General features: G+C 41.0%; 1 protein-coding gene and 2 non-coding genes across 5 annotated transcripts in view; 1 reads left to right on the top strand and 2 right to left on the bottom strand.

The window, feature by feature from the left end:
- The window catches only part of LOC119480529 (partitioning defective 3 homolog), a 431,832-nt gene that overhangs the window by 55,089 nt on the left and 353,405 nt on the right, over window positions 1–23,338 (top strand). The window lies entirely within an intron of this gene.
- trnaw-cca lies at window positions 2,056–2,127 on the bottom strand. Its single transcript has one exon. It is a non-coding gene; the product is annotated as a tRNA-Trp (tRNA).
- On the bottom strand, window positions 5,821–5,892 carry trnaw-cca. Its single transcript has one exon. It is a non-coding gene; the product is annotated as a tRNA-Trp (tRNA).

Below are 23,338 nucleotides of genomic sequence, written 5' to 3' on the forward strand. Positions count from 1 at the left end.
TCGATCGGCTGCTGATTGACGGTGCATCTATAGCTGTTAGTTTAGGAAGTGCTTGATTTATGCAGCGGAGCATGCGTTTTAAACGTCAATATCGCAGTCAATTATGTTCATTTAACTGTGGGAAGCCAAAATCGTGATCCCGATTAATATTCGATTACTTGTGCAGCCCTAATGGGTAATGGCAGTGTTCGCCAGAAGTCCACAGTATATGAATACATGGTTGCTAACTTACAATAAATAGATAAAATGAATTGAAAGTATGAACGGCACAAAGCTAATGATGTAAAATGTAAGACAGACAGACTTTTTGTATTACAACACTGACTGGTGGTCTATTACTCACCGTAGTGTATCCTGGTGTAGTGATGACATGGGTGATTCATCATCACTTCAAAGAAATCTAAGCTCAAAGCCAACAGGGCCATCATAATGTATTCCTCCAAACGGTGATGAAACATGTGGGATTCAGTTGAAAGAGTAATCTTTGATTCCTATCTGTCAGCAGTTTTCTCAGTATATCTGATGGCTTGTAGCCACTGCTATCTTGCGAAATCTGAAAATATACCCTTTCTCAAGAACACTGTGTGTTTTTAGCTGATGTTTCATGTTGAATAATGCATTTCCCACATTGAATATCTAGAGTTAAAAGTTCAGTGAGCTGTGGTTTGATCTTTGGTCTGTTTGGTACGCAGGTGCTTTTTGGTTTTATGGGTGCATTCGTGCATGAATGAGAAACCGCGTGCATGAAAGAGAGGAAGAGTATGTGTGCTTGTGCATCTACACCTTATAATGAATATAGGGTGCCATGGTTACGCATCAGGTGGGATCAGTGGTGGGAGCAGCTGTTTTGCACCTGCTGTCTGAAGCACTCCTTTCTCCCGTTCTCCTCTCATCCCCTCTCTTCCATCCATCTCATGTAGCCTTTTACAGACAATACACAAAGAAAGAAAGCAACAATTATATTTTTGGCAGCTATAACAAACTAATTGAAGATTACTTGGCACATATATATTTTCTTCTTTTCATTTTCTTCCATTTGTTGTGATGCTGTGAATATCTGCTCCCCCTGGTGGTTGAGTGGGCTCTTTACATCCCACTGATGACAGATTATTGAATTTCATTAACATTTTAGCCTAACCAATTAACAAGCACAATTAAAGCAGTTTTTTGATTATTTTGTATATTACTCTCATCAGTATAGTTATACATTGATATTCTAAAGGTTATGTACTCATACCGTCAACCCTTACCAATATCAGTCAGCCTGAAACATAAACAGTGACAGTACGGTCACAAGACTGACATACTGAAGTAAAACTATGTCGGTAGCTGTTGTAAGTGACACAGAAAGACATAGCTCAGCTGGATGTGTGCCGAGACAAACTAACCTCACCACAGTGGAGCGGCCCTCCGTCTGTCTGTCTGTCTGTGTACACATGATTTTATCTCGGTGTGTGTGGGTGTTTGCTTCTTTGTGTATACGTATAGTTGTTAGCAGTAAATCCAGTCTGACCAGTTCTTTCAATCAGCTACTACCTCTGTACCTGTGCGAATCTACTAACAGGCAGGAACACAGCTAACCAGACCTTTTTGTGTTAACCCATTAATGACAACACTGCTCTTATTATGATGGATGTACTTAGCCTAGATTGATACTGCTTTTAGAAATCTCATAAGTAATCTTTACTGTCTTCTCTCTCTTATGTGATTAAAACCTAATTTGATTATACCTGAAATTGGCTGTTTTTTTTTGCTAAAGTGATAGATGTTCACAAGAAGTATGTCCATTTCAAAAGAGAGGATCTATTTTCAGTTGCATTGAAAGTTTTCCAGGTATGCCATCTATCTACTAGTACTTCATTGTTGTTTGCATTTCTTGCTCTTAATTTGACAGCGCAGCTGAAGGTTTGTGTAGTAGAGTAACTGATGAGCCACATGTGAAGTTTCATTCCCTTACATGAGAGCTATGAAGTCTTTGTGTAATTTCTTTAAACTGTTGACGGCTCAGGTTTAATGGAACACATCGGTGGAGCGAGTGCAGTCCTTAAAAACCATTGACCCCGACGTGATTTGAACACGCAACCTTCTGATCTGGAGTCAGACGCGCTACCGTTGCGCCACGAGGTCCTGCACATGACCTTTATCTCTAACCCGACTTGACATTACATAGTTTAAATTGCAGCACTATTCCAACTCTTTGCAGCTTCCTTTTTTTCCCCTCCTGCCCGCTCTCTTAAAAAGCAGTGTGCCACATTTGTACAGCTCAGCACTCATGCCCCCTGACAAACACAACATCTACACACAGCTGCAGATAAGCAACAGACTGTATATAGTTGTTTTTGCAACTCATAGGCAAACTTATTTTTCCTTAAGTTTTGTCCACTGAGGTCACCCTTCCCTTGTACCAGTTAGGTTGGTCAGTAGTTAGTTTGAATGTATTTTAGATTATTAACACAGGAAAAAATAGCTAAGATTATATTACAACAGAGTTGTTTGATTAGTATCGATGCTGGTAAACTGCCATATCAGACCATTCAGTTGATTCAAAGTGCAATTTTAAATCAACCAAATGAAATTCATTTCCATCCGATATTTTATATTTATGTGAATTTGGTCGAGTATATATGCCTTGTGTCTTCTTTATATTCTTCTTGTCTCCATTTCACTCTTTTCAATTTATGAATTTATTGCACCCTCTTCTAACAGTAGGCTTACATCAGACTGATACTCCTTACTATATATGTATATATGTATATGTATATAATATATATTTAAATAAATGATTTCACATCTACAGTACAGTGTGTCTCTGCAGTGCCCTGGAGAGAAAACAAAGCCGAGGGGAGTTAATGTAGAAACTACTGATGTCACTTTGCAAGTTTCGGTGACTTTACCGTTGGGAGCACCCAAGCCGTGTGTGTGTGTGTGTGTGTGTGTGTGTGTGTGTGTGTGTGTGTGTGTGTGTGTGTGTGTGTGTCTGTGTGTCTGTGTGTCTGTGTGTGTGTGTGCATGCATAGGTTATATGAGATGTTTGGCTCATGTTCAGCCGTCAGATTGCTGTGATTCATATGTAGTCATAGAGTTGCATGCTGCAGCCTGTCTCTCCTCCACAGATCTTCACATTGATGATCTAACTTCCATTTCACATGCACGAGGAATACGAGAGTGTTTTTATACAGTTGGTTAGCTTTACTTTTGGTTTTGTGTTGCATAAATGTCCCACTTGCTGTTTCAAGTTTGGTTCTCACAGAGAACACAGAGGTTATGGAGATGCAATGGTTTCTCTGAGCAGGCTGAAAAGAGAGCACAAACACAGGACCTTTTAGTTCCATCTAGTCTGTCCAAGATGTCCTAACACTACCTGTAGTATTATATCTGTTACTAGATATGCATGACGTGCTTGAGTAATAGTCTATAATTATTCAAGGCTTCAATGTTTATTGGCAGTTGGCACACTAGCTTTTTGGTACACTGCTGCCACCAGTTGGACTGAAGTGTGAAGTGATAGTTTGGCAGAAGAATAGCATTTTCTTTTTCATATAGGCTAGTTGATTATATAAAACACATTCTGTTTGACTATTTCAATATAGATTTGTAGGGTGTATTCTTAAATGAGTGCCAGTGTGCTCTGTATTCTATATAAATGTCTGTCTGTGATCTCTTCTCTTTGTTGCACAAAGATGGACTCAGCATGTCTCTCTAATGTTAAACACAAAGCTTTGCTGAGGACCTTGTGCCGCGACAGGAGCAGTGGTTTTAAAAAAAACATTCTTATATAGTCTGTATTGGTGTATTGCAGAGCAACAACTCTTCAGTGTTTAATATTAAAAAGTACCATAAATCAAATGAAATAGCAACTAATCGTTATGGTTAGGGATAACAATAAAAACACTACGTACTTACTTTTTACAGCAGGATTATTGTACAGATACAAGAGAAAATAATCACACCACCGAGTACAATGAGGAATCTATAGACGATGGGATGTAACTCCAATAACACAGACGCACTGCAGCTGATAATTTGGAATGATTAGACTATCAGCAGGACTGAATGAGCCCCAAGCCAAATGACACAACCTCATACAGTCAGTCAAGAGTGTCTCGGAAGGAAGTGTAAACTTTCATCTAGCTCAAGAGCCTTAGGTTAGACTTTTGAAAATCCATTCAGTGTGAATAAAAAAGCCTCTGATAGCTGTGAAATGGCTGTGATACAGACACTTCATCCATACACCAGATGGCAATGTGGCAATTAAAATGACTCCTGGTTAGAAGATGGCCTTAGGTAAGAAATTCACAATATGGCTCTGCTGAAATGAGTTTATAAAGAAATGAAATGGGTGTGATATGGCCAATTAGATGAAATTAGATTAAACTTTAATGGTCATTGCAGGGAAATTAGGCGATCGCATTAGCATTTAAAATGGTGTATAAAACTTCAAAACTGTTGTTGTTGCGCAAGACAAACTCATCGCCTGACGCAGAAGCAAACTTGATTCCTGTAATTAAGTGCTTTGAATGTGCGGTATGAGAGTGCAAGTTTCAGACTAATCTGTTACAGTTTTTCTCAATTGTTTACACACAAATACTGGTACTTGACACACAATGACCACAACATGTAACTCATGCACCAACCCCCTGAACCAATTCTGCTAAACTACAAGCACAATTCCTGCTTTACACTCAAATTGCAGTTCTAAAACACACTTTTTTCAAAACACTACACACAATTCTCTGCATTTGGCACAATTTTCATGAAGAAAATCTCGTTTTCACAAGGAACACACTGTCATTCAAAATTCTAAAGTCAATTGCCCTACTATGCACACTGACTCATCACATGGGCAAACACCTGTCACACAGTGTTACAATTAGCAATCATGGAAAGTGTATGACCGAAATCCACAAACGCGTATACCCCTTCTCCAAGCTATGGAAGACGCATGTGGAGATATAGCAGTTGATGCTTTTCATGGCTGGATTCGACATGCTAAGCGATATTTCCCCCGCTGCTTGGCCAGGGAAAACATTGCTTATGATGTGGATGAGGTGCTGTGGCCAGACCGAAACAGAAGAGAGGATGCAGCATAGTTTTTTTTTCTTTTTTTTTTACTGTAACTGTATACAGTAAATTCTTCTGTTGTTTTGTATGTAGACCACTGTATGTGCAACTTTGTGTTGGTTGGGATGTACACTGTGTACATTGTTTTTGTGGGGAAAATAAAATATATTTGTTACCGTGTATTTGTGTATTCTGAGTATAAAAACAATATTCTAAAATATTTTACAACACACTTATGTATGTACTGTCTGTAGTAAGTGTAACACTGAACAAAAAAAAGGCCTAAGTCATTATGATGAATGGAGAAGAAGTGTTTTCCATTCATCATAGTGTTTTACATTGAGCACATCAGTGTTCAACTGGTTCTTATAAATGTCTATTCATATGATGGTTTGTGTGTGTCATTTGAAAACAAAATACCATTTTGAGAAGAAATAACATTGTTTTGAATGTAAAGTTTCATTTTGCAGGAGAATTGAGGGGTTTTGCCCATTGTGTGTGTGTTTTTTGATTTGTGTGTAGAGTTCTGAGAGTATGAGGCATGCTTTCAGAAAATGTGTGTAAACAATCGAGAAAAACTGTAACAAAGAGGAAGTTTATTTAGATTTCATGTAATGTTCATGTATCCAGTTCAGAGAAGAGAACAATATATAGTCCTCTTTACTGGAGTATGAAGTCTTTGTGTAATTTCCTCAAACGGTTGACGGCACAGGTTTAACTGAACACATCGGTGGAGCGAGTGCAGTCCTTAAAAGCAATTGACCCCGACGTGATTTGAACACGCAACCTTCTGATCTGGAGTCAGACGCGCTACCGTTGCGCCACGAGGTCCTGCACATGACCTTTATCTCTAACAGTTGACATTAGTTGAGTTGAGATTACATGGTTTACATTGCAGCACTATTCCATCTCTTTGCAGCTTCCTTTTTTTCGTACTCTGCCTGCTCACATAAAAATACACGTGTGCCACATTTGTACAGTTCAGGACTCGGGGGCCCCTGACAAACACTAAATCGACACATTTCACAAACACTGTTATGTGTTGTCAACGTCAGCTTTGCACCTGCAGATAAGCAACATACAGTATATAGCTGTGTGTTTGTTCATGTATCCAGCTGGGAGAAGAGAACACGTGCAACATACAGCCCTCTTTACTGGAGTCAGATGTGATGTTGTTGTTCAAGGTAAATGCCAGATTAAATTCAGTGTTATGGTAACACATAAAATACCAAATTACATCACACACAAAGATTGAGCATGTCTGTTGGCCTATAGAAGTGATGAGGAATGAGGTGTATTTCCCCAGGTCTGATGCTAACAGCATCATAGATGTGACATTAATGCACAATGTTCAGTGTAAGCTGTCTATCCTGTCTGAGGTGTTACGGTTGTGACTGCCCACCCATTCTTTTTTTTTATAAACTGCACTGTTTTGACACTTTAAACACCATTAACCCTTTACACTTGACTGAGCCTCATCCGACTTGTCAGCTTGTTAAGTGTGCAAGTTACCATCTAGATGTTTTATCTAAAGGGAGCTTGATAACAAATAAGTGAAGGTGATTTGAGGTCCCTTTGTTTGTAGTCTGCACCTCCCTATTAACAGAGGTGAGCCTAGGCAAGCCTGTCCCGTGGGCTCAATGAGTGCAGATGTGAGGGGGTGAATCCTCAGGGGTGATTAACGGAAAAAGCTTGTTACAGCAGAAGTACCTGAATCAGCGGTCCAGCGTTTTGTGTTTTTATAGCAGGTGTATGTACTGTAGGTGTGGAGCTGCAGCTTGACAAACGTTGCAGTGACACTTGTGAACCACAAAGAGGCAGTCAAGCCCAAGTTATAGCAGTCTACTAGTATTGTCTGCTGCACAGAATCTTTTGTTTTTGGGAATGAATACCAGCCTCAGAATAACACACAGATACACAACAAAATGCCAAAAAACCTATAGGAAGTACAGAACGGGAAAGAGAAAGCCTAATTGAACCTAACTGAACAGTCCATATCTGACTGTGTCCTCTATTTGTGCTAATGCGGCCTGTTTATAATGAGTAGCACATCCATGGCTCCTGTGGTTTAGCTCCTTGGACAATTGGCATTTTCTTGGCCCCCGAAGTTGGCATTGCCATGGCAACAGCGGTTGGGCGCCAAGTGGGCACCTGTGCTGGGTCGAGATCAAGCCGTGAGTGAAATTAGCCAAGGCTAAAGCGGGGTCCCAGCAGCTGCCCCCTGGTACCCGAACACTGCCGGGGGAAATCAAAGACTAATTACTCTGTTTGTCTGTGCTCTCTGTGTGTGTGTGTGTGTGGATGTGTGTGTCTGCGTTTGTGTATGCATGTGTCTTTTGGCGTAGATTGAAGACTATTGTGTCTGGTTGGCTGTCTCTCACCAACATCTCTCAGACAGTGTAATGCATTCACCTCCAGTGTTTATTCTATATTCGCTGTGCATCTTTCCAACTTAGTAGGATTCATTGTGTAGTGCAGTGGTTTGTGAACATTTTAGTGGATCCATGGGGCCACATTTGATTTTTGCAGTATAAAGTTCTGTTTTCTGTAGGTGGAGGAGGAGGAGAGAGAGTAAAACCATCAAACCATTCACACGTCTTCTGATTGTGCTAATGTAAAGACTTGATAGAAGCAGTAATTTATTTTGCAAGAACCACAGTTGGGTGCTTAGTTGGCAGACTTGACTCTCTAGGTTATGATGACATGAGTGCGCCATTCAGAACCAGAAATACTATGATATATCCTGAAAATCCTCTCCACAGGCTACACTGTGTCATAAATGTGCTGTAACCCAGTCGCTGCCCTCTGGTGGCCAAACAGACAGCTCAGTGGAGGTCTAGCTACTGTGCAGCGTCTTGATTTGTTTTGTCATTTAATCAAAAGGACCCTGACTGAGTTTGAGTACCCGAGCCTGCAGCTCCACCTTTAAGACGGCATTGATTGTTCTCAGGTAATTACCAACCGCGACAGCATGTGGCTGCTATTGTTTTCACCTTGTGAGTCTGTGTGTGTGTTTCATCATACAGACACCTACTGGAGCAGGAACTACCACAGAAGCATGTGTTGAGCGCTTTGCTAGGTGTTTATATGTCTGTGGACAGATTTTTTTAACGTAATAGTGTCACAACTGCGAAGGGGTCACGAAACTTTACAGGCGTTTAGTTGAGATCAAAATGAAGGCAGAGTTTGAAGATAGGTGTGGTCTGAGCAAGGGCGCTGGACGTAGGGGGGTAGGAAGTGGGGAAGAGGCCATCCAAAACTTCATGCCCCTGGCCTGATTTAGCGTCGCGGCTGGTGTGATCCCATCGCAACATGGTCTCTAGTTAAATCTTTGTGCTGGTGGCGTTTGAGTGCTGGAAGCTCTTGGCAACAATGACTGCTTCCATTTCTGTAAATATGGCTATCAATGGACATGGTTTATTTGGCAAAAAATCTGCTTGTTTTTTCTTGCAAATCAAATTTGTTTCTAATATTCAGTTAAACTACAACCACCACTACCTGGTTGGTAATTCTCCAGTGGACGTGATGTCTCTAAATGTGTCTACATCTATAAGCAACCCCTACCCCTCTGACAGAAGGATGCAGGAGGTGGGGGGTGAAATGCATGCTGGGATGTACGAGGGTATGACAGTTCCTCTAGTTAACTGTCAGCCACCAGCACCTGTTTCTGCTGAGAAACAAATCCCTTTAGACTGACACATATCCTCAGACTGATACTCCGATTCAGGCAAACATATGGTTATATACTTGAACTTTGAAAGGTGTTACTGCTGAGGAAATTAGATAGCCTACACACACCACTCAAACACACACACACACGCACACACACACACACACACACACACACACACACATTTGAACTTCTCCGGGCCAGAGAGTGTAAATGTCGTCACCCAGCATGGAGACAATAAAAAAGAACACTCAAAATGAGACATCACACTTACATGTTCACACAAGAACACACACATACAGGAATAGTCCCACACACTCTGACGGAGTCACACATGCCCACACATACGTCCACCCTCCTGTAGTCAGCTGTAATTAGCCTGTAAGGACCGGAGTCAGCTCTGCGTCCTGAAAGACCCAGTGTGGTAGCGGAATTTATCCTGACCTCCGCTGCTCTGCTCAAAGGCTCGTGGGCGGAAGCAAGCAGTTTTTCCATTTCATTTCCCTCTGGGGCTTTGGATATATTGTCTGTTGTTGCTTGTTTATTAGCTTCTTAGTTTTTGAACTTCACTTACTCCGGGAAGATTTGTTGAGCGCTGTATGTTGTTCTTTTTCAGCAACTCCCTCTTTCCCACTTATGCAGTTATAATCCCTCACAGTGGGGAGATGCCTTTGTGTGTTTTCCATTGGAAGCTGAACCACAGGCCTTTTACTGTTAGCAACTCGGTAGTCTTTTTGAGTGCATTAGGGTGGTGTAAGTCAGTAATTGTATTTTTAAAAATAGCTATATAATGGCTATAGCTGTGCTATATTCTATTATGTACGGATTGTTTTCAATTAAGCAATGCTATGGAACCTGGAGAATCTATATTAAACTTGTACTAATAGACTGTAGCATCACAGCACAGGTTGTTCTATGAAGTGTGATATATCGCATAAAGTGATCTACAATATCCCACGATACTGTGTAAGTCGTAGAGGAAATGAACCTCTAATTAGGCCAGTTCTCTTTAAAAAGCAGGAATCAAACCTATAGTCTTTATTCACTGCATTAAGAAGTGCTTTCATACAATGTGATGAAACATTGTGTACCAAAGTACCAGTGACAAATGGAGCATTAAAATGGAAAAAAGGCTGATCATTTCCAAGTTCAAATGTCTTCAGGTAAAGAATGAAATACCACTAACACAGCAGAGGGTATTGCGATTTTGACAGCAGAGTACTGATATCATATTGCACAAGACCTACGTATATATAGTAATATAGATCATTCGTCCCATCCTCAGTGTGTGCTGACTGAACAGCTTACACTGGAATGAATAAGTCATGTAAGGTCAAGCAGTGGAGTTGTCGAAGGATATTTACAGTGCAGTCGAACTGCAGTCTCTTTAAATCAGGATCATCTCTTTTTCGTAAGAGTTGTGGCCAAAGTGGTAGATGGTAAAATGGTTTGACCATATGGTATACCACATATATGTTAAATGTGATCATGTGCATCATGCTGTGTGTGTGTAGTATAGAGAGTCTGACCAGTGATGATGTGGAACAAAGATCACCTGGCGGTCTTGAACCTCGAGCATCACTAGTGCATGACAGCCTGCTAAACCTGCTGATATAGAGCATGCTGAGCCACCAGCATAGACACCACTGCTCCGTTCTTGTTGACAAAACTACTGCTTCAGCTGTATAGCATATGCAGTATGACACACACACACATCCCCTGTGCCTGGGGTAGGAATGATATTACTCCGTATTGCAGAGCAGCAGGCAGCTCCCTCCATCTTCTGCTGTGGTTTTTTCTGTAAAACGGGTGAAATCAGGTCATGTCACCAAGCCTTTCTTTCAGCTCGGAGGCAACCCAGCTAGTCACGTAGGTGTCTTTGATTTCTCATCCATGACAGCTCCCCTACAGGAAGAGATTTCTGCCGATGCGCCAAATTGCTCCTGACATGGCGCCGGCTCGCCTGGATACTGTCTGGAAACGCCGGGGTGTTTTAACCAGAGCTGTGGATAGGCAGTGCCCGAACAAAAAAAAAAAAAAAAGTGGAGGGACCCACACAGACAATGAAACGCACACATTTACACACCTATGAAGAAAAACAATCATGCACGTACCCACCCACGCACACAGTAGCGACACACACACACTAACATCCTCGTTTTGTGCACGTGCGTGTGTCATGCAGGAGGATGTTTGTCCTGTTTGACAGCTGTCAAGGCTGCTTTGGTTCCAGCGTCTGGATACTTTGCCATACGAGCTTATTATCTGCAGCGGTGGAATCCTTTGGAGGGGCCCGGGATCGCCCCAGGGAGCCGATTTGGGTCAGCCGCCATGAGACAGGCCCTAAACGGAGGTGACAGATACAGGCCCCCCCTATTGGGATCCTGCAGCCCTCCCGAAGACCCCCAAAGGGGAGTACCTAGGAGCACTAAGATAACAAAGGACTCGTTTTCCTCTATTATCCTTCTGCGTTCAGCGCTGCATCCTCAAGGCCAACTGACATCAGACAGAGATCCAGGCGAAGACACATTGTCCTGGTTTCCACTTTGGAACTGGATGAGTTTTATTTGCTATTTATCCTTATTGTCTCATAATGTGGCCGCCGTGCCCATTTCAGAGGAACCACTTTTGAGATGTTTTCACCTCGCCCTCATGGGGGCAACAGTGCATTCTCTGTGCGCCTCTACAGTGCATTTGTCCGCTGGGAAATTACTTATACAAAGTCACAGCCAGTTCAACAGGAGCTGCAATCTTAAACAGAAAACTTCAATCTACCATCAATTGTTTATTCTTTTGAATATAGACCTATTTCTCTCTCGACCCGCTGCCTCTCAGCTCCTTGTTAAACCAAGCGAGTGTCTCTTCTGCATGACAAGTATCCCTCTGTAGCTTTTGTCTCAAGAGTCTCCGGACCATGAGCGGCTGTTTTCAACACTTGACTACTTCTCTCAGAACCATATATAATTACCCTCACAGATCCAAAGTTACTCCAAGGTTATGTCTGAAAATTGGCTCTCAAATATAGTTTGGAAGGCAAAGGTTCTGTTTTAGACTGAATTGGTTTATTACAGGCAAGGGCATAGGTTTCATTTCAACCTTGTGGCGGACGCATATTAAGTGGGGGGTTTGGGGGATCCTGCCTCAGGAAATTTTGAGTGTGAAACACTTCATTTCCTGCATTCTGATGAATTTGTATGCATCAATTTGCTAAATTTGATATCCAGAGCATTAATATAGCAGCAAACAACTATTTGCTATGTAAAGATATACACTATTAATGTCTACCTGAGCAGAGAATGAAGTCACTCTCCCTCTGTGTGTGTCGTAATCAGAGCTTCTCCATGCTTTGTTGACTCGCGTGTACTTTTGTGCATGTTCATGAATGTGAGCGTGCCCCACTGGCTAACTCATGGTTGCTGCTCTCATATGGCGGTTACAGCTGTGAGCACCGTGAGCCACCTGGCTTGCCATCGCCATGTTGAGAGCCATTGAGAGGCAATAGAAATGCTCCCAGTCCCTTATTAGGGACCTTTAAGGGTATAATAAGTCAATATCTTTATTTATGTAAAGGAAAACACAAAATTCAGGCGGCAGGTGACAATTCAAATGCTGTCTACGAGTCACGTTCTAACAGTCCTTCAAAATAAAAGTCTTCCGCTACTTTAATTTCATTTGATTTTATTGTGCACCCCCAATGAATATTACAAATACAGCCCTGATAATGTACACCGGCTAGTTGGGGTGTTGGTTTAAATATTGTAGTAATTAGTATACCTGTGAGTATGATGCAGGGGCTAATAGTTGAAGGATTTGGTAAAGCACCTCTGCATACACATGAACAGACGACCTGAACCAACACACTTATGCACATACTTCATATATTTGAACTAAAAAAAGAAAAAAGCAAGCAAATAAAGGAGAATAAAATGAACATTTTGAGATAAACCAAGCAAGAATGAAGCAAAGAAAAAGTGACAAAAGAAAAGAGCAATGAACAAAGGAAGAGACAATAATACAATATACATCCAACCAAAGGAAAGAAGGATGCAATGTAGGAAGGAGAGAAGAAACCCAGTTCTAGTGTAGAGCAGACATTGCCACAAACTTAGCAGAGTCTGGCGTTGGCGGCTGGCGCTGTATCGAGCTGAAGTTGACACTGGCACAGGGAGAGAGGGAGGTGGTGCCAGGGCCGGGAAGCTAAGCCTGGTTTGGAGAGCTTTAGACAGGCATATTGTAGCAGACAGAGGGCTGAATCCCCAGTAACACCACGGCTGTGTGCTCTCGTTGTCTCTCTTCTCATGAGAAAAGGCTAAAGACCTCTTCAGATTATGTCCTGGTCTGCTAGCATACTGGAGGCTTACTGACATGCTGAAGGGCTGTATGCTGGTCGATGTGATTTGTCAAATGGTCTTTAACCTTTTCCACTCCGCCCCCCCTTTTGTTTTTCATAGACACATTTTTGTCTTTTTTTAGGGGGGTACAGGGGGTCTTTAGGGGGAGATAGCAGGTCAGCAATAGATGTCATATAGAAGTGGTGTACGTCACCTGAAAGCTGGGAACCTGAAGATTAATTTGAGATGCAGCTCAGTACTGTGTCAAGTTGTTCTGGTCATAAAGCAGAATTAAAATAAAAATAAAAAAAGATGAATTAGTTAAAATAAATTGTGAAAGTGTATGAGGGTTTAGAACATTATGATAGAAGTATATGATGGCAATCCCCATGCTCACTTATGTCTCATAAGTTGTTGCAGCAATTTTGGGGATGATACCATTTGTTACACAGATTTGGTACTAAATGTAACCGTTTTTTACCACTGGAGAAGTGATAAAAATGATCAATAATTCCTCCAAAATACCACATTAAGACACCAATACCTTGGGGAACACCATAGAAAAAGTCATGCTGTGATTTGGGATCAAAAACTTTTGACATTTGGCAATTTCTGCAAAAATTGCCTTTTTATGCGATTGGATGATGAGCACTTCTGTTGTGTAAACTGCTCAGAAACCCCCTTATTGTCAATCTACCTATAAGCAATCCATACCCAATTTATGCAATTCCAAGACTGTTTAGGAACCCCAGTATGCAGAAATATTCAAATACACCTTCTTCGCCAAAATTTAGCGTAAATTCTTAGTGTTATTTAGTGTTCTTGCCGACATGCTTGCATGAATCGATAGGTACCACTTTAGGTTTTCTAGTTTCATATGATGCAAGTAGCTTCACTCTAGGTCTAAAACTGAGCCTGCTACAGCCTCTGAAAAAAGTAAAGTCAGCCGAGGGCGCCGGCACTCTCAAGGAGCGGAAGAGTTTAAAATAGAAAATAATTGACGTTTCAGCATTTTTTGGCATTATTCAAATCTTTATACAAAAATATATATATTTTCTATTCCTGGTAGGATTAAAAATAGTATCCACATTCCTATCGTTTTTGAAATAGTATTTAGACCATGGAAATACTTTCACAACACTTACTCAATAAAACTAGTTTTACAACTGCTTGTACTGCTTTACAATTTCTGCAAATACAGTGAAGCTGAAATGATTAGTTGATCAACAGAGTAGTATTTGGCAACTCTCAAGCCAAAATGACAAACACTGCTCAATTGTAGAATTTGTTGCTTTTGTTTGTCATATATGATATTATCTTTGGGTTTTATGCCAATGATCCATATAATAAATAACATGTTGATGCAGTGGGATCTGATCAAAACAATATTAGAATGTATTCAGATTTTAAAGTTTATTGTGGAGAAATGGCATATATACAATAAATATTTAATCTTGAAAATTTTGATTTTTTAAACACCAGAAGTGGACCATAGTGTCTCACTGCTATGTATATAAAGGGCTTTCTCTGTCTTTAATATGCAAAATGTCTCCGTCTCACTGCACTAGAAGGGAAGAATACTGCTAGCTGTGTGTATTATAGAGGGTATCTGAAGGTCAGTGGGCCAATTTGAGAGACTGTGTCTCAGTGTGTCTTTGTGTGCGGCCACGCTTTTATCCAGAAAGGATTTTTAGTTAAAACTGTCATAAGACCCCTCCACCACTTCCTTCTTCCTTTGTGTTAAAAAAAAATCTCATTCATCACATGCAGTGAGTGTGTGTGTGTGTGTGTGTGTGTGTGTGTGTGTGTGTGTGTGTGTGTGTGTGTGTATACAGTACGTGTAGGGGGAATCTTGAGTCCCTGCATGAATGCCTTATGTCTCCTCTACAACAGATGTGCCACAGCCTAGGGCCCCCCAGTTGTAGCTCGTTATGTGAATATGTGTGTGTGTGTGTGTGTGTGTGTGTGTGTGTGTGTGTGTGTGTGTGTGTATGCGCACGTGTGCGGGAAGACTGCGCGCTATTCCCATTCGGAAGTCAGCGGGGAGTTTGCCTATAAAAGGCACAAATAATAGGCACCCATTTATCTCTGAAGACACTCATCCATCAGCGTGCGTGCGCACACACACACACACACACACACACACACACAGACACACACACACAGGCGCACACATCTGATGGTTTGTGATATTATTGCTCTGTTGTGCCAGCAGCACTGTCCTGTATACATGCATTAGTGTAAATGTCTGTCTTCACACAGAAGAGAGAAGAGTCATGTGACACGCTGTATTGTCCCCTGTCAGTAACTCTCTATGGCTTTTCTTGTTTAAAGGCCATTACACTGTAAAAGCCCTGATTCACTCACTGACAGTGTGTGTGGCCTCACCTACTGATGACACTCCCAAAGGAAAAGTCTGTGTTTTATTTTGTGTGTGTATGCAATCTACTGTGTCTATCCTGTCTGAGAGTCTAAAATGACCAGTTTCTGCATGGATGTTTTGTTTGACAACTGGGATTAAGATAAAATGAGGTGAAAGTTGAAGTAAGGCTTGTCAACGTGAAGGTTAAATATCTTTAGTCTTAATAATGGGCTTGACCTGAATAAGAGAAAAGTCTCTCTTCAGTCAGACATCCTGTTTTTTTCCCCACATAATCTAATGTGGTCAGGAACAACCACTGGTTAGGTTTGACAGTGTGCAGAAAGACAAGACATGAAAGATTAATACTTCACAAGGAAAGCAATAAATTATCAAAAACAGGCATTTTCATTTATATTTTTCCTCTCTTGGGCAGGCTTTCTGACATATCTTGGTACTAACGCCAACAGAATTTACCTGATGCTGCCATCTGGGGACACAGAAGCATGGAAAAATAGCTATATGTTTGTGGTTTTATGGAATGAATGCAACTTTACAGACTATACTGACCATATGAAAGCACGAGAATATTCTTTCATATACTCATGTGTCTGCATATCTGTCCGTCTGTATGCATCCGTGTCCTGTAATGACCTAATCTTGCACCCAATTCAACTGTTATCAGGCTATTATATGTACGTTATTGATCACTATAAGCATCATAGATGTGGATCAGTAGGGGCCTACTACACCTACTACGTTGTAAAAGTGACACGTTTTTACACAATGTAAAAATGCATGAAACGTATTACAGTACGTATTGAACGCAAACCAAACTGCTTCTTTAGGTTTAGGCAACATAACCACTTTGTTAAATTTAGGGGAAAACATTGTGTTTGGGCTTAAAATAACTAAGTTTCCAAATTGAAAGTGAAACTTGACGCTTGTGAACACAAAGACACCTACACGTTGTTGGCTTCACACAGGATGCGACCCCGGTCTCCTGGGTGAAAACCCTGTGCTTTGTGTCCCATCCATCACCCAGTCCTCCACCCCATATGGACTTTCACGCTGTCCATACTACAGCGCCTCACTTCTGCTTTTGCTCCTGTCATACTTACTATGGTCGCTAGAGGTCACTGTTGTCTTCCTTTAATTCCTTCTTTCGGTGATCTACCATGTGAATAGATGACAAAACCTACTAGTGGGTGTAGCAGGCCCCTTCTGACCCACATCTATGAGGCTTATATAAGCACTAATAACGCCCATTTAATGACCTGATAACAGTCCAATCGGCTGAATCTTGATATCTCCTGTTAAAACTTTCTCCTCACGATGTTTGGAGAATCACAATCAGTGCAGTATTCCTTACGAGCCTCGTCTGAACGCCTCACAGACTACAAGCTCATCTTTCTATCCACACCTCTTCATGCTCTTCATTCTGCTGCTTATTCTCCACTCCCTACTTTGTCCTCAAGGGCCCTCAAACAGTCCATGAGATGAGAGAGAAGGCAAGAGACAGACCTTGCTTTCCTCCCTAATCCCATATTGATCATCAGGCAGCGAATGAACTGCACATGGACTCACCAACTGACTCTATTGATCACAGCAACACACAAACACATACACACACACAAACACTCATTTACCTCATTTACCAGAAGTCATATTAAAGAAAATTCTGCCCGACTACAGCCTGTTAGTATGTGTAAAGTGACATCTATATGATGTGTAAAGTGGGGAGGTGGTACGAAACCCTGCCAAAGTAAAAAGTGAGCGAGTTCAAGCCCCACATTAGGGAAATTAATTTTCTGCAGCTCAAACAGATGAAAATTGGATGCGGTTTCTTTTCCTAACCACTAAACATTTAACCAAATCCACGTGTAGACACGATCAACGTTGTTTTTGTAACATAATTACAAGTCAGACATTTATTTTTTCAATCGCGACTGTTGTTATTTCAACATAACTGTTTTTTATTCAGCCTTTTTTTTTTTTTGTACAATGATTTGACCGACTATTTTTTAAGCAGAAAACCTGCTTCAGGCATCAATATTGCCAAGAATGCATAATGGAGCAACACTTCATGACAGCACATAACAGCAGCTTCACGGCTATGTATGACCTCTGAGCTCTCTGTGTTAGGACATAAGGGAACGTAGAATTCCCCCAATGAGGATAAATACATATCTCACCTAGTAGCTATAATCCAGTAAACTATGCAGACTTTTAAAAGCTGATCATTCTGTTTTATTCTTTGTTTTAAAGTTTCAACACCACAAAGTCTGGGCACTATTGATATGAGACACATTTTTGTCATTATTTCTACTCATACGTAAAATAATGATGACTGTTGCTGCCAGCAATGACAGGATGTTAATAATTCATGACGGGGAAAAAAAAATACTCGACAGATGTGCCACCTACTTGTATTCAAATATGGCTCTTTGAACAACAACTGTGGAACATATCCCCATCACTAACAACCAAAAGAAACCTCGTTTTTTCTGTTGTGTTTCGGTGCACCCCGCTCCTTTCTTCTTCTGCGGGAGTGTGCACCTGGGACGCACGTTTTTAGCAACAACACATTTTTATGTGAAATGGAACAGCGGTGGAAAGTGTGTGTAAGTGTGTGTGTGTGTGCAAGATGCTTGGCAGGACAGACGCTCAGGACATATGTATGATGAGATATACAGAATAGTGGAAGGCAGTGTTCATAGCATTTTATATATATGTGTGTGTGTGTTTCTGATCCTGACAATGTGTATAACATGGGATGACAGATTGTTCAGTGTGTGTTCACGCCGGTGTTTGCGCACACACACACTTGCTCAGATCCAAAACCAGGTTGCTCCGTCAACAACACATGCTGATATTTTATTCAACGTGTTGCCTCCACGCTTATTATGAGGAAGAGAAGAAGGGTTGAATAAAGAGGACAGAGAGAGAGACTGAGAGAAAAAGAGAAATGGGAAAAATGCCAACAAGCTTTTGCGCTTCTGTCAAGTCAAAAACACCTCTATTGTTTCTGTCCTTCTCTCTCTTTTTATCTCTACCTGTCTCCATGCCTATTTTATGATGAATATGTTAATATTTAATACTTAAAAACCACGATATTAAAGAATATCTTCATGTCGAGAGACACACAGTCCCCAAACGCTGAGTGAAGCACACAACTTCCTGCTGTGTCTGGCCTTTTAGTCTGAATGTGTGCGTATATATATATATATGTGTGTGCCGCGCTCCAATTAGCCGTCCTATTAGCACAGGTGTGGCACCTGAGACCAGAGTAGCCGCTACTGGGAGTTTCCCCTCGCCGAGGCACCTTTTAAACACTGCATTAGGAGAACCAGCCCCCATGCTTTAGTTCGACAAAGAAATCACTGTGACATTGCGTTCTGAAGGCTGTGTTAATATTTTGTCGTGTGGTTGTGAAAATGAGTTTGGGAATGCAGAGCAACATTTCAGCCACACATTTACTTGGGAGGCAGAATAAATTGCATTTACCTTGGCTGTAGTGTTTCATATAAGGAGAGGGTCGTAAAGCAAAGGCACTTTTTACCCACAAAGAGCAATAAAGTGCAATATTATCAGTTAGCACTCTGAAAGCTGAAATCTACGTTAAACAAGGCTGAGACAAAGCAGGGAGGGGAGTGGCTGGCCGAGACATACGTACATCTAGATTTGGTCTCGCCACCAATAACCTACACTTATTTGCAAAAGCAGCACATTAGAGATAGTTTCACTTGTTGTTTCCAATACAAATCAGCATGTTCAGGTGTGTTGTGTTGCTTTATTAATCACCAGCTATTTTCTTGTTGCAAGGGATGTTTTGCAGAAGGTTCTTGAAAGTATATTTGCAAAGACAGATGGAGTTAACTTAGGCCCTGTCTACATGCATACAGATATTTTTAAAATGGATATTTTCCCCTCTGTTTAAAAACAAAAGTCCACATGACCTTCGTTTTACAAAGTATCTCCGTCCACACACAAAAACGACTCCAAACACTCGCCGTAATATTTACATGTCACCACAAGTGAGAAGTTAAGGTTCAAGGAATTTTGTGCCACCCTTCTCACGCCCTTTCCTTCGGTTTCATTACAGTCATTTTGATAACAGTTATTGTTGGTGGGGGGGAGGGATGGGGTTCCTGGTCGAACTGCATGACTGTCATCACTCTGCTATCATCAACTGTCTCTTTACATGCATAAATGACTAACGGGAGGTCATTCAAGTTTATGTCCACAGACCTTCTGAGTGCTCCAATCCTCGCCTTCAATCGCCCCAAAAGCACATTCAGTCACCGTTCGGCCTCGACATGTTTAATGTGTTCCCTGCTTTGGCCTCCTGTGACGTTACATTTTTGTCTAATGTAAAGTAGTAACTATAGTCTGAGCAGTGCTAACAAAACGTAAAAAAGCCGGAAGTCCGCCATCTTTGTTATCGTTTCTGGTGCATGCTCATTACACAAAGCAACAATGAGCATACGGGAAATGAGGAGAGGACATCATTGTTTCCCAAACGCTCCGTTTTACACATCCACACGTTCAAAAATATCAGTTTTTGTGATCCAAAACTCTGTTTGCGTGTGGACGAGTGGCCAAAACTTGGAGGAAAATATCCTTTTTTTTTAATATCTGTATATATGTGTAGACAGGGCCTTAATCTGATACTATAAATGTAGCGAGTTGTTTGATTGCCTGTAAAAATAGATTGCTTGTTAAGACATTTTTATGATGTTGCTAATCATTCCACTCTCCGTCTGCTTAGTTTCTTTACTATTTTTTCTTCACCCCTTCGTCCCCATCAGTCCATCCCAGTCCACCAGCTGAGTCCTGCTTTCTAATTGCGATGCTGATGGTGGATTGTCCTCGGTTGCCTGGGGGTGTGGGGGCAGTTTGGCAGGACAGCCACCCTGGCCCAGTGCCCTCCCATAACTTGGCCGAGTGCCCTTTCTGTTGCCATTCACATCCCTTCCCATGTGTTTGTATGTCTGTGTAATACTTTATAACTATACGTGTGCCAGTGTCTCCATTTCATTTGCTCCGCTTCAAAACTTTCTCCAACTTCACCCTCCTCCGTGGTTCGCAGTTTGCTCAGCTCCAGAAATACTGCTGTGTTTTCTCTAGATCAAACGCCTCACCTGCACTGCTAGATTTCTACACGCCACTTTTATGTTGTGTCATTATTATGTCTGGGAGAGAGAGAGAGAGAGAGAGAGAGATAGAAAAAGGAAAGTGAGAGGTATTTGATTGGAGGGTATGGAGCTGATATGAATATCAAATAGTTTTTTCAGCGCGAGCAGGCGATGCTGCCTGTGGCGCTCAACAACACACACTGACAGGTGGTCTCTTCTGGTGTGTGTGACTGTGTTTTTTTGTTCAGTGTGTATCCGTGCCTCTCCGTCGCTATAGGTTTGGGTGTGTCGACGTGTGTGGGCGCACACGTTTCTTTGTGTGTGTGTTTTGGTTTATTTATATGTGGATGCAGGTAAGCGTCGATGCCCGTATACTGTCTCTGTGTCTGCAAGTAACACTGTGAATTTACAGTGATCTTCAATCTATTGGGATGTTTGGGCCAATCTCCTCTAGGTTTCAACTCAAGACTGAATGACACACAGCTAATGAGGCTTTAAGAAAAAGGAGCATGGATTTATTACAAAATAGAGAACAATTTAAACCAAATAATGATTATTATCTCTCCTGCTCTCCTGGTATGGATGGGTGTCTTTGAAACAACCATCATCTTTTATCTGTTTTAGTGACTTTATTCAAATAATTAATCAATTGAATTAATTGAGTTGAAACACACACATTGTTTGTACAATCCCAAATGGATTTAAATCCATTCAAATGTTACATTTCTAAAGCTAGAGTGAAGATACTGGCATCATATGAAACAGGAAAATGTAAGGTACCAACCATGTCATACTAACTTATTGCAAAGGAGGTTGAATAACGCTCCAAACGTATGCCAAATTTTGGCGAGGAAAAACTGACATGGCCATTTTCAAAGGGGTCCCTTGACCTCTGACCTCCAGATATGTGAATGAAAATGGGATCTATGGGTACCAACGAGTCTCCTCTTTACAGACATGCCCACTTTATGATAATCACATGCAGTTTGGGGCAAGTCATAGTCAAGTCAGTACACTGACACACTGACAGCTGTTGTTGCCTGTTGGGTATGATTTGAGCATATTTTTTATGCTAGATGCAGTACCTGTGAGGGTTTCTGGACAATTTCTGTCATTGTTTTGTGTTGTTAATTGATTTCCAGTAATATATACATACATTTGCATAAAGCAAGCATGTTTGCCCACTCACATGTTGATAAGAGTATTAAATACTTGACAAATCTCCCTCTAAGGTACATCTGGCTAACTATGGACAATCATGCGATGAATCGTGATTAAATATTGTAATCGATTGACAGCCCTAGTTACATTCAAAACCGTTAATATTTTCTGTGAACTCTGTCGCCACAGTTAAACCGTTTCTCAACCAAAATGTCAAAAACCTCCATCATTACTGCATGAGGGGTAAACCAGAACGTACTTTGCAGTGTTACTACACGACGGCTCGTGTTTAAATTTTCCTTTTTTTAGAGAAAACAGAAAATAAACTCCAAAAACAATTTCTACATCATTGTTTTACTGTATTGAACTTAACACAACAAAATAATCCTGCTGTAGTGCTCCATGCAGTTTGACCCCACCATATCAGGACGTGGCAGCGTGCCTCTGTTATTTAACACATGTGACGTCTCATCCATTTGAACGAGGCTGGTCTCAGTAGGGGGGGGGGGGGTGTTGTGTTTATACCGAGTGGAACAACACACTCACCGCCTGTATTTCACGGCTGGCTTGGTAAAGGAGAAAGCCGAGATGAAATATTGAAATGTGCCACCTTTGCTTTCCCCGACAGGTTTTTGTACAAATGTTTTACCGTCAAGCTGTAGCGTTTCTGTATTAAATCATTGTGTAGAGGAGTTTATAAGCAGGGGGGTTCACCGTCTTCATTATTGTCTCTGCGGCTTCCTTTCAAACAGTTTTAATGTGATCTACAGAGTCTCTAAAAGTCCCTCAAAACATCGGAGAAAAGATAATACATTATAGAAAATAAAATTGTTCACTGCAATGCAATATAGTAAAGCATAACGTGACCCAAAGTAAAGTTACACGGCATAACGTAATGTACTGTAAGGATAACAAGGAAGGCACTCGGTGTAGCAACACTTAATCACTTTCAAACATAGAACCGCAGCATTTGTAATGCTTTATATTTATAGGCAGGTAAAAGAAGAATAATGGCAAAAACGAGCTAACTGATCCACGCGTTAACGGCTTTATATAATGTCCTCCAACTTTCTGATAAAATCTTTGTAACTTTTTGTGATTTAAGATAGCAAACAGTAACACAAATAGACAGGGGTGAATAGCAGGGCTGAAACTAAAAAGTATTGTCATCATCAGCGTGACTGTGGATTCATTTTTTCAACGAATCAATGAACCATTTAGCCAAGCACTCTGATGTGCCCATTATAAGTTCCCAGCTTTGCTTTATAATAACTTCTTGTCTCAGACAAACAGGAACAAAACCCAGAGTCATTCAGTGATAACGGTATAAAGAAAACCAAGCAAATCTTCATGTTTATGGCTGTGACAAGCAAATACTTGATATTTGTATCCAATAAATGACATACAATTTCTTAATTATCAAAATTGGCATCCTTTTTAGTCAATTGAATAAAACATTGTTCATTTTAGCGGGAGTGAAAACATAAACTGCTTTCAGTTACAGCAAGGTAAATCCAGAACATGATGAGAATAGACATCACAAAGTAACTATGAATATATGAAATATCACTTTTATCTTAAACACCTCACTTTCTTAGCACAAATGTGAGTCAAAGCT

The sequence above is a fragment of the Sebastes umbrosus genome, chromosome 21, assembly GCF_015220745.1.
Source record: "Sebastes umbrosus isolate fSebUmb1 chromosome 21, fSebUmb1.pri, whole genome shotgun sequence".
NCBI classification, from domain to species: domain Eukaryota; kingdom Metazoa; phylum Chordata; class Actinopteri; order Perciformes; family Sebastidae; genus Sebastes; species Sebastes umbrosus.